The following is a 9019-nucleotide window of genomic DNA, read 5'->3' as shown; positions in this document are numbered from 1 at the left end:
AAGTTCAAAACAGATAAGGCCTTTTTGGGTGGGGGTGGGGGCCCTTGTTACAGATTTGTACCAGGCTCAGCAAAATTAGGTAACAAGCTCAGAATGCTGTGTTCGACCCATGGGGAAATGTGATATTTATTCTCACAGCAGAAGTGTTTCCTTGCGGAAAGTTGGGATACCACACAGCAGATGGATAACTATATGTGTTATGTGGAAGAAAATAAGATTTGGAGATAAATAAGACTATTTATATACCACTTTTCTCAACAAAAGTTTGCAAAGCAGTTATATATAGCAAAATGAATGAGAACATTATTCCCTGTCCAAAGGGGCTCACATCTAAAAAATAACAGTAGGGAGACCAGCAACAGCCACTGGGAAGGACACTATGCTGGGATGAATAAGGAGGACAGTTGTGCTCCTCCTGAAAAATAAAGGGAGCCACTGCTTTAAAAGGGGGCCAGAGCTGGCTTTAGGGTGGGTGATCCAGCCAGTTGCCCAGGCCTACCTGAAGGGGGCACCAAGTTGAGTTTTATTGCTCGCTGTTTGTTAAGTGTAATGTCTTCTGTTAACTATACACTTTGGCAAATGCTCCCTGTAGATCTAAAAATGTGAAGCTTTCCCCATTCTCCCTAAGTAGAGTTGTTCCAGTGAAAGAACAGCAAACTTTGTGGTTCCTTCAAAGCAACTAAACCCCTAGCATCCAGAGGGCTTGTACCATATCTCAGGCTCTCTGACACAGGGGCGCAACTATAATAGGGCAAGGGGAGATAGTTGTCTGGAGCCCCACTGCCTTGGGGGCCCCCACAGAAGCAAGTCACATGACTGACTCCCCCAGCCACGCACCCACCCGGGCTTCCTTCAGTTGTATTCATCCTCCAAAATTGATGTGAGCGTTAAGACCTTGAGCTACCAGAACAGCATGCCTTTCTCTAGTGCCATTAAATGACTTGCATCGTCCACAATTTACAAAACCTTTTAAAAAATAATTTAGGATGTTGTTCTATTGTGGCACATAGGAGATAGATAGATAGATAGATAGATAGATAGATAGATAGATAGATAGATAGATAGATAGAAAGAAAATTTAATTTTATTATGATTTTTGTTACCACTATTCAGCCTCATTTAATATTTCTTTACTTCATGAGCTGAGCTTCATGGGGGGGGGGGGTTGCATTTTAAAATCTTGTCTCTGGGCCCACTCCAACCTTGCTACGCCCCTACTCTGACAGTCAGGGAAGCTGACTCCCTTGCAAAAGTACTGCAGGACCACTGTGATATTACTGAAAAAGGTGAAATAATTACAAATCCCAACAGATATCAGAGCAGATGAAGCAATAGCACCAAGAGAGGAAGGGCAGGTGGAGAGATCAGAAGCTGTCACGACCCAGACTTCCAGCAGTAACCTTGACACTGACTCAGCAAGAGAGGGGTCAGCTGGGCCAGGCTGTGGAGGTGCAGGCTTCCACAGCCAGCACCATGGAAGTGCACAGCTGTTGAGCAGTCGGCACAGCAGGAATGGTCACAGCAGGATGCTGCTGTTGGCAGGGACCATACCCACTAAGCATGGGTGTACTGTTAATAAGACAAAGGGAGACGGATGTCTCCTGGCCTGCAGCCTCTGAGGGGCTCCCAAGGGGAATCTCCATCAGGGACGGTCGCTGTGGGCCCCATGCTGGGAGAGGCCCCACACTGGCAGGCGAGCACATGGCCAGGCTGACTGAGCCTCCGAGTCCCGAGAGCCTCAAGGGGCTCCAAGACTAAGCAGCCTGCTCCTGCTCACTGCCGTCCCCTTTGCAGACCTTTCTAGCATTTCTTGCATTTTGGACTTAAAAGAAGAGGATCTGCCCCGTTTCATTTCCCTAGGGTTCACCCCAACTTCCATTCCTCCTCCTGGAGTCCTGAGTTGGGAAGGAGAGCTGGTCTTGTGGCAGCAAGCATGAATTGTCTGCTAAGCAGGATCCGCCCTGGTTTATATTTGAATGGAAGACTACATTTGTGAGCACTGTAAGATATACCCCTAAGGGGATGAGGGAGAGCAATAGCATGCTTGCAGCAGAGTCATGGGGCCAGGAGAAGGAGTGGAAGGGAGCAAGGGGCCCATTTTAAATTCTCGTCTCTGGGACTACTCCAATCTTGGTACTCCCTTGCCATTAAGCAACCACCCACTTGCACAGCACTGGCTGTCCCTTCCACTGCCACCTCCAGGTGACGAAAAAGGTAAGGATAGGAATTCCTCGCTGTTAATGGAGCTCCTCTGGGGTATTTGGTCAGCACCCCAATGTTTGGGCTTTGTGAGGGAATTATTTATTATATTATTATTATTATTATTATTATTTTACATTTATATCCCACTTTTCCTCCAAGGAGCCCAGAGCAGCGTACTACATACTTGAGTTTCTCTTTCACAACAACCCTGTGAAGTAGGTTAGGCTGAGAGCGAAGTGACTGGCCCAGAGTCACCCAGCTAGTATCATGGCTGAATGGGGATTTGAACTCGGGTCTCCCCGGTCCTAGTCCAGCACTCTAACCACTACACTATGCTGGCTCTCTTAAAGAGGGTCAGTTCCACACCAGCTCTTAAAGGGGGTCAGTTCCACACCAGTTTTAATTTGTGCAAACATTTGGACTCAAGAAATGACTGGACTGAGACAAGGTACAAAATAATAGTTTCAAAATAAAAAGAAGATATTGATTGTAGGGAGGGGTACAAAAAGAAATAAATATGTGGTTAAAGCCGTATTACTATCAAAAATACATTTGATTGCAATGAGGCATTTTAACTTAGTCCTAATTGTGTCAGCAGTTTCCAGGTGGGCAAGAGAAAGAGGCTTGCAAGAGATACAGCAGGTAGCTTAGAACTATGAAAGGGACAGAGAGGGCCCAGCTGCAGGGCAAACGTTCACCTTCACCTGATCTGGACGACAGGACCTCACGACTCCGGGGAGGGCTGCAGAATCTCGTCCTCTGAGACAGTGTGATAGGAAGCAGGAGGGTTGCAGAGATTAGTAGAGGGAAAGGTGCCCACTGTGGGGCCAGATTCCTATGACGGCTAGGCAAGCTGGACGGATCAGCAGAAGAACCGATCCAGAGAATGGCATGGAAAACTGGACACCCCTGGTAACGATGGTGGGTGTGCAGCAGATTGCCCAAGCTGTTAGTGATTTCAAATTCTGTGTAGGTTGCAGGAGAGCACAAGGAGTGCTCAATGGAGTCCCAGGTATAGCATACGAGGGAGCACGAAGATCGTAGGAAGCATCCAATGGAGTCCTAAGTGAGAGGCACAAAGGAGTGCTTGTTGGAGTCCCAGGTAGAAAACCCAAGGGAGCACACTGGTTCATTGAAGTGGGGATACTTATATCCCAAAACATACCTTGGGGGCAAATTCCTCTTGCCCTTTCCTTCTGATTAGACATGACAGGATGGACCTGCACAGAATACATTGTGTCTGATCACTCTTCCCTGGGTGTAACAATGTGGGAATTGCCTTCTGTGTGTAAGGCTGATTGTTATGAAAAATAAGTGTATGCAGGTGTGTGAAAGAGTATTTGTGCCTGGATGGGCTCTCCAGTAATCCTATCAATAATTTCAATAGATACACCTCTGGGTCTACATCACTGACTCATCCTCTTTGTGATGGGGAGACCATTGCTTCACTACCTTATCTACTTTTCTTCCTGCTTGGTTAATTGGCGCGTTAGCATGGCTATCTCCTGCGAAAGGAGCGGGGAGTGAGGCAGTTCACTCTGAGTCAGAGGCGTAACTAGGGAAAACGGCGCCCGGGGCAAGCACTGAAATGGCGCCCCCCCTGCGCCCCCAACATACTACATTATACTTAGGTTTTTCCTCACAAGCACCCGCTGCCGCCGCTAAGCCAGGTCACTGACTGGCCGCCAGGCGACAGCAAAGCAATGGGGGGGCGCGGGCGGCGCGGAAGGGACTGCTCATGGGGGAGGGGGCGCCGACGCGCTCCCTTGACTGCTGCAGCGCTGCTGCACTGAGCAGGAAACATTTGTATTAACAAAAAATTAACAATAAAAAATAAAAATAAATTTGTCATGGCGGCGCCCCCCACGTAACCAGAAAAGATGGCACCCAGGGCACGTGTCCTCCCTGCCCCCCCTATAGTTACGCCTCTGCTCTGAGTGCAGAGTGGCCTTGGTCGAAAGTTAACCTTAGTTAGTTAACTTCTGCGGTCTGCTTAGATGGGGCTCCCGCATAGGGAGGGGGCATGCATCTGATCCCCATTCCAATTTACATTGTTTGCAGCCAAATCTAGGGGTGACTAGCCCATTGCTAACTAAGTTACCTGTCTCCATGTGTGCCATAAACAGAGGACTCACATTGCTGTGAAGCTCCTGAGCATATCCAAAGTGCTATCTCCAAACCTGGAGATGCAACTGCAAACAAAGGAGGCTCCTGGGAGCTGGGCAGAATAAGCACAGCTAGTAACACCGCTCTCTCAGTTGCCAGGCAGTGGCTGCTGGTACACTGTCTCGCCAGCCCCACTAACTAAAATCAGTTCTGTTGCTGTGTAGGCCTGCTGAAACATATCGCAACACACTACCCTTGACGAAAATCCTCTGTGAACATGTCTGGAAATTATAGATAACAAGGTATGGGGAAATTTACAGTAATGGAGATTTATACAAGAAAAGTAAAATGTCTATACCTATGCCACAGAAGAAGTCAAGAGTGGTGCTTTAAGCTGTCCTATATCCAGGGCATGGAACCAAACCTGCACTGAAATCTAAAATCCAGTTCAGGGAGGTCCCACTACCCCAGTGAACTGGAATTGAGCCCAAACCTATAATTTCTTAGTTGCCTTGAATCTTGACCACAACTTAAACAAAGACATGGGTAACTGTTTCAATCATCAGGCACTTAGATTATTTTGAAGGGTGTTGTGGGCTCATATCTGCCCCAGATTTATTTGGAGACTCCATATTTCCCAATGAACCATCTGCAAAGAGGCATAGGAGAAACTGATAGGCAGGACATTGACCTGATAATCCTGTGGCTGCTCAGACAGAGGCTTGTCCATACACAAGTTCTTACCCAGCAACAAGGCCTCAGTGTGGAAGATGCTTGAATTGAGACTGGAGACCTCTCTTGTTTTCTTTGGCACTGCAGCTCCTCCTTGATGTCTGTTACCATTCATCTTAGCCAGGATATTTTCCTGTTTTATTTTGTGTTGTAATCCTAGTGCATGCATTTTGATTGTAGAAACCTTTGGAAAATGCAAAAAATAGTTTTAAAATAATACGTTTTCCTCAAGTGGAACAATTAATTGTATTCATGTTATAGAACTGCACTGGAAGCAAAAGAGTTCTGCATTATGCTGCATGGAATGTACCTAAACCCGTTAAAAGGGTCTGATCCACTTATCAAACCACTTTTAAAAATTAGTATCTAAATTGGAGAGTTAGAGTGATGAACCTGAACCTGAACGGAAGCCAAAATTTTAATGGTTAGATTCCCTCTCAGTAGCCCTATTCAGACAGTAAATTGTACATGCATACAGATGTCTGTACACATGTGCATGTTTTCAACTGAATGACTGTACATGTGTTCATATTAAAAGTGAATCTGGGAACAGGCTCCCTCAAATGCAAGATATAGATAAGAAATATACTGCTGTACATATGTTGATGCATGAATAGCTGTACATGCATAGAGATCTGTATGTGCACTGACTGTACATAGATTGTACATGCATTGAACATGATGTGTGAACAGGGCTTATGTCATCATATATTGTTAGTGTACCATCAAAAGGGGGGGAATATAGCTCATGGGACTGAGACATTTGGGTCCTTAAGCACAGGGTCTGTGTATACTTTACAAGTCCCACCCCCCTCTGTCTTTGTCCCAGCAAAATTCTGACTTTTTTGCAGGGTGTTGATAAAAGCACAAAAATAAGGTGCTAGGAGAAGAGGTATTACTTTAAAAGATACTGTACATCTACTTCAGTTAGCTTACTTGCTATTGGAGATGTAGTGTGTATTATTCTCTTTTGCATTAATTCATGAGCATCAGATATGACTCAGTCTGACATTCCAAATACACACACACTGTCCAGAAGATACTCCATAGTGACACATGGGGTTGTCATGTGTCATCCACTATATATGTATTACACCTCTATTTGTGGCAAATAAAAAGACCCACAATAGCTTTAAAATTAAAACATGCTGGCTTAACATCAAGTCACTGAAAAGGAACATTTTGCCAATTACTTTCCACAGTCTTCAAATGTTTTATTCTAAAGTAACTGCCTAAATTTCAGGCCTGTCATAAAAATAGCATTGTTGGTCTCACCACAGCCTCTAGTGGACAACAGTCATCTGTTTCTCAGAACGATCACACAACTCCGTCTCTCTGTACAGGCAGCTCCAAGCAATCCCTTTGGAGTCCAGCCAGTTACCTTTGGAATGGTTCTACTTGGAGCAGTTCACACACCCACAACTTTATTTCAAGCCACTGCCCTTGACTCCAGCTATGGCAGACTAGTCCAAGTCAACACAGTCAGCATTTGAACATATTATTTCTCTAGTTTCCTTACTTTGGGGTGAAGAAAAATGCTTCCCTGTCCTGCTTCAGCCAAAGCAGGGCTACTCTAACAACTGATTATCCCAGGACAGAGTTGGCTTCTGTTTTAAATATAGTTATCTTCAGGTAATTCCAGTTACAGCATTAATATGAATAAAACCAAATGTGTTTCAGATGTTCTTCAGTGAGTTTTTGTTAGAGGAGAAGAAATTGAATAATGCTCAATCTATACACTTATTGAACTGATCATAATAACAACTTTGTTAGCTGCTCCATACAAACTGTTGATTTGTTTTATTTAACACTTCAGTCACATAATTGGGTTTTGTTTTTTTAAGTAAAAGTTTGATTAGAAAGACAAAAAAAAGTTTTGAGTTTAAAAGGGGCTCAATGAGTCACCCTTTGTTTTCTTTTCTTTCATGATGACATTAAACTTTTAAACAACAATAAAAATAAAATTATAAAGAGTTTCAGAGTCTAAGATTTCATTCCTAAACATGTATCGTGCCATATGCTTCTGCAAGCAAGTATCTGTAGAAGGTTTTGTGACAATTCAAACTAGAAAGTACATGTATCAAGAACAATGTGTGAGGAAGCAAACTTACACATCCCCTGTTGAGAGAGGAACTGTGTACACAAATATGTGCCACTGTATGATCTTCAGTTGCAAGCATTCACCTGCTGGGATTGTGTGCTTGGTTCTCATCACTGGAGGAGGAATCACAAGCATAGCCCTGATCAAGAGGTCTGATGTTATCAACACTTAAACGGCTAATCAGTTATTCGGGGGCAGGAAAGATTGAATCCAAGCCACCCTCTCCACCACCACTCACAAACCTGGTGTTTTAGTGCTGTCACAGTGCACATAAGCTACTCACATGCAAATCTCAGTTTGCATGACTTGGGTCCTGCCCCACAACAAACAAATACAGACAACTGAACACACAGAGCTTTTATTGTAATGTTTTCCATTGTATTTTGAATTTTACTGTCACAGTAAGTCATAAGGTTATGTAGACACTGGCCATAGCGGGCTGCTTGCACAGCTAAAACTGATTCCGTTTTGCTCCAACCCATAAACTACATGGGAATTTAAAGAGCAGTTTGTTGGTTTGGTTGAAGTAAGACATTGGTTGAGCAATCACATAAATATGAACAGGCTCAATACAGAATCCCATTACAGGAAAGCAAACAAAGAAATGGCCAAAAATATTCTAGTGGCACAAATAGAATAAGTTTATTTTAAGGTATTTATAAGGTATTAGTTTCGGGGACTATTCTCACGATCACAGAAAATCGGGCTAGCCTCTGCTAGCCTGATTTTCTGTGATCGTGAGAACCACCGGGCTTGGCTGCGAGCCCAGTGGTTCTAGAGTGGGTAACCCACTCAAGAATCCCTGCCCGAAAACCAGATTTGCGGAGCGAGCGCTCCGCAAACCTGGTTTTGAAGATTGTGAGTAGCTGCGGTGCGGCTTTGTGCCGCACCTACTCATGAGGAGACCCCCAGAAGGGAGGCAAAAAGCCTCCTCCCGGCTCCGGGGGTCTCACCAGCATGCCCTGCACGCTTGCAGGGGCCAATCAGCCCCCACTCCCCCCAGCCCCCACCGGCTCTGTCACGGAGCCAGCAATCGTGTGGGCGGCCGATCCGGCCGCCCAGGGCTCCCTCTCCCCATGCACCCTGCTAAACCGGGTCTCACCGATCATGAGACCCGGCTCTCTATATCTTAATCCACACAAGATCTACCAGTGGCTAATTCAGAGGACGTTCATGCTAAAAAGAACCTATTAGATTTCCCCATATAAATGCAGAGAGAAAGGACTGGAATCATAGAAGTGAAGGGGCAGATTTTGGGCCGTGATCCTAAAACTAATATGATACTACAAAATGAGGCCAGTCATACGATAATCAAAATTAAGGTAGGAGGCATGCAGCTCAGGTTTGCAGGCTCATAAGAACCCATACCAATCCCTCCAACCCAGCTCGCTCAAATGTGGGCAGCCCAGCTTCTGTACCTTCTTGTTTAGTGATGCAGAAGAGAAAGAGAGCTCCCCTACCTAAACGTTTTGGTCATGTGCACTCATTTCTCTTTTGTAGCAGGTCCCGGGAACTGGCAGCCATGATTGTAATATTGCGCTGTAGCTGCAGGGCCAGCATCTGTGATTGTGCCACTCTGCAAAGCAACTCTATGGTCATTTGCTTGTAATATGGTCAATAGGGCTGGGCTGGCCTCCTAGGAACATAGGAACATAGGAAGCTGCCATATACTGAGTCAGACCATTGGTCTATCTAGCTCAGTATTGTCTTCACAGACTGGCAGCGGCTTCTCCAAGGTTGCAGGAAGGAACTTCTCTCAGCCCTATCTTGGAGAAGCCAGGGAGGGAACTTGGAACCTTCTGCTCTTCCCAGAGCAGCCCCATTCCCAAGGGGAATATCTTACAGTGCTCACACTTGTAGTCTCCCATTCATATACAA

This window comes from Hemicordylus capensis, chromosome 4 (genome assembly GCF_027244095.1).
Source record: "Hemicordylus capensis ecotype Gifberg chromosome 4, rHemCap1.1.pri, whole genome shotgun sequence".
In the NCBI taxonomy this organism is placed as follows: domain Eukaryota; kingdom Metazoa; phylum Chordata; class Lepidosauria; order Squamata; family Cordylidae; genus Hemicordylus; species Hemicordylus capensis.
The sequence above is the reverse complement of the archived record's forward strand: the minus strand, read 5'-3'. Positions refer to the sequence as shown.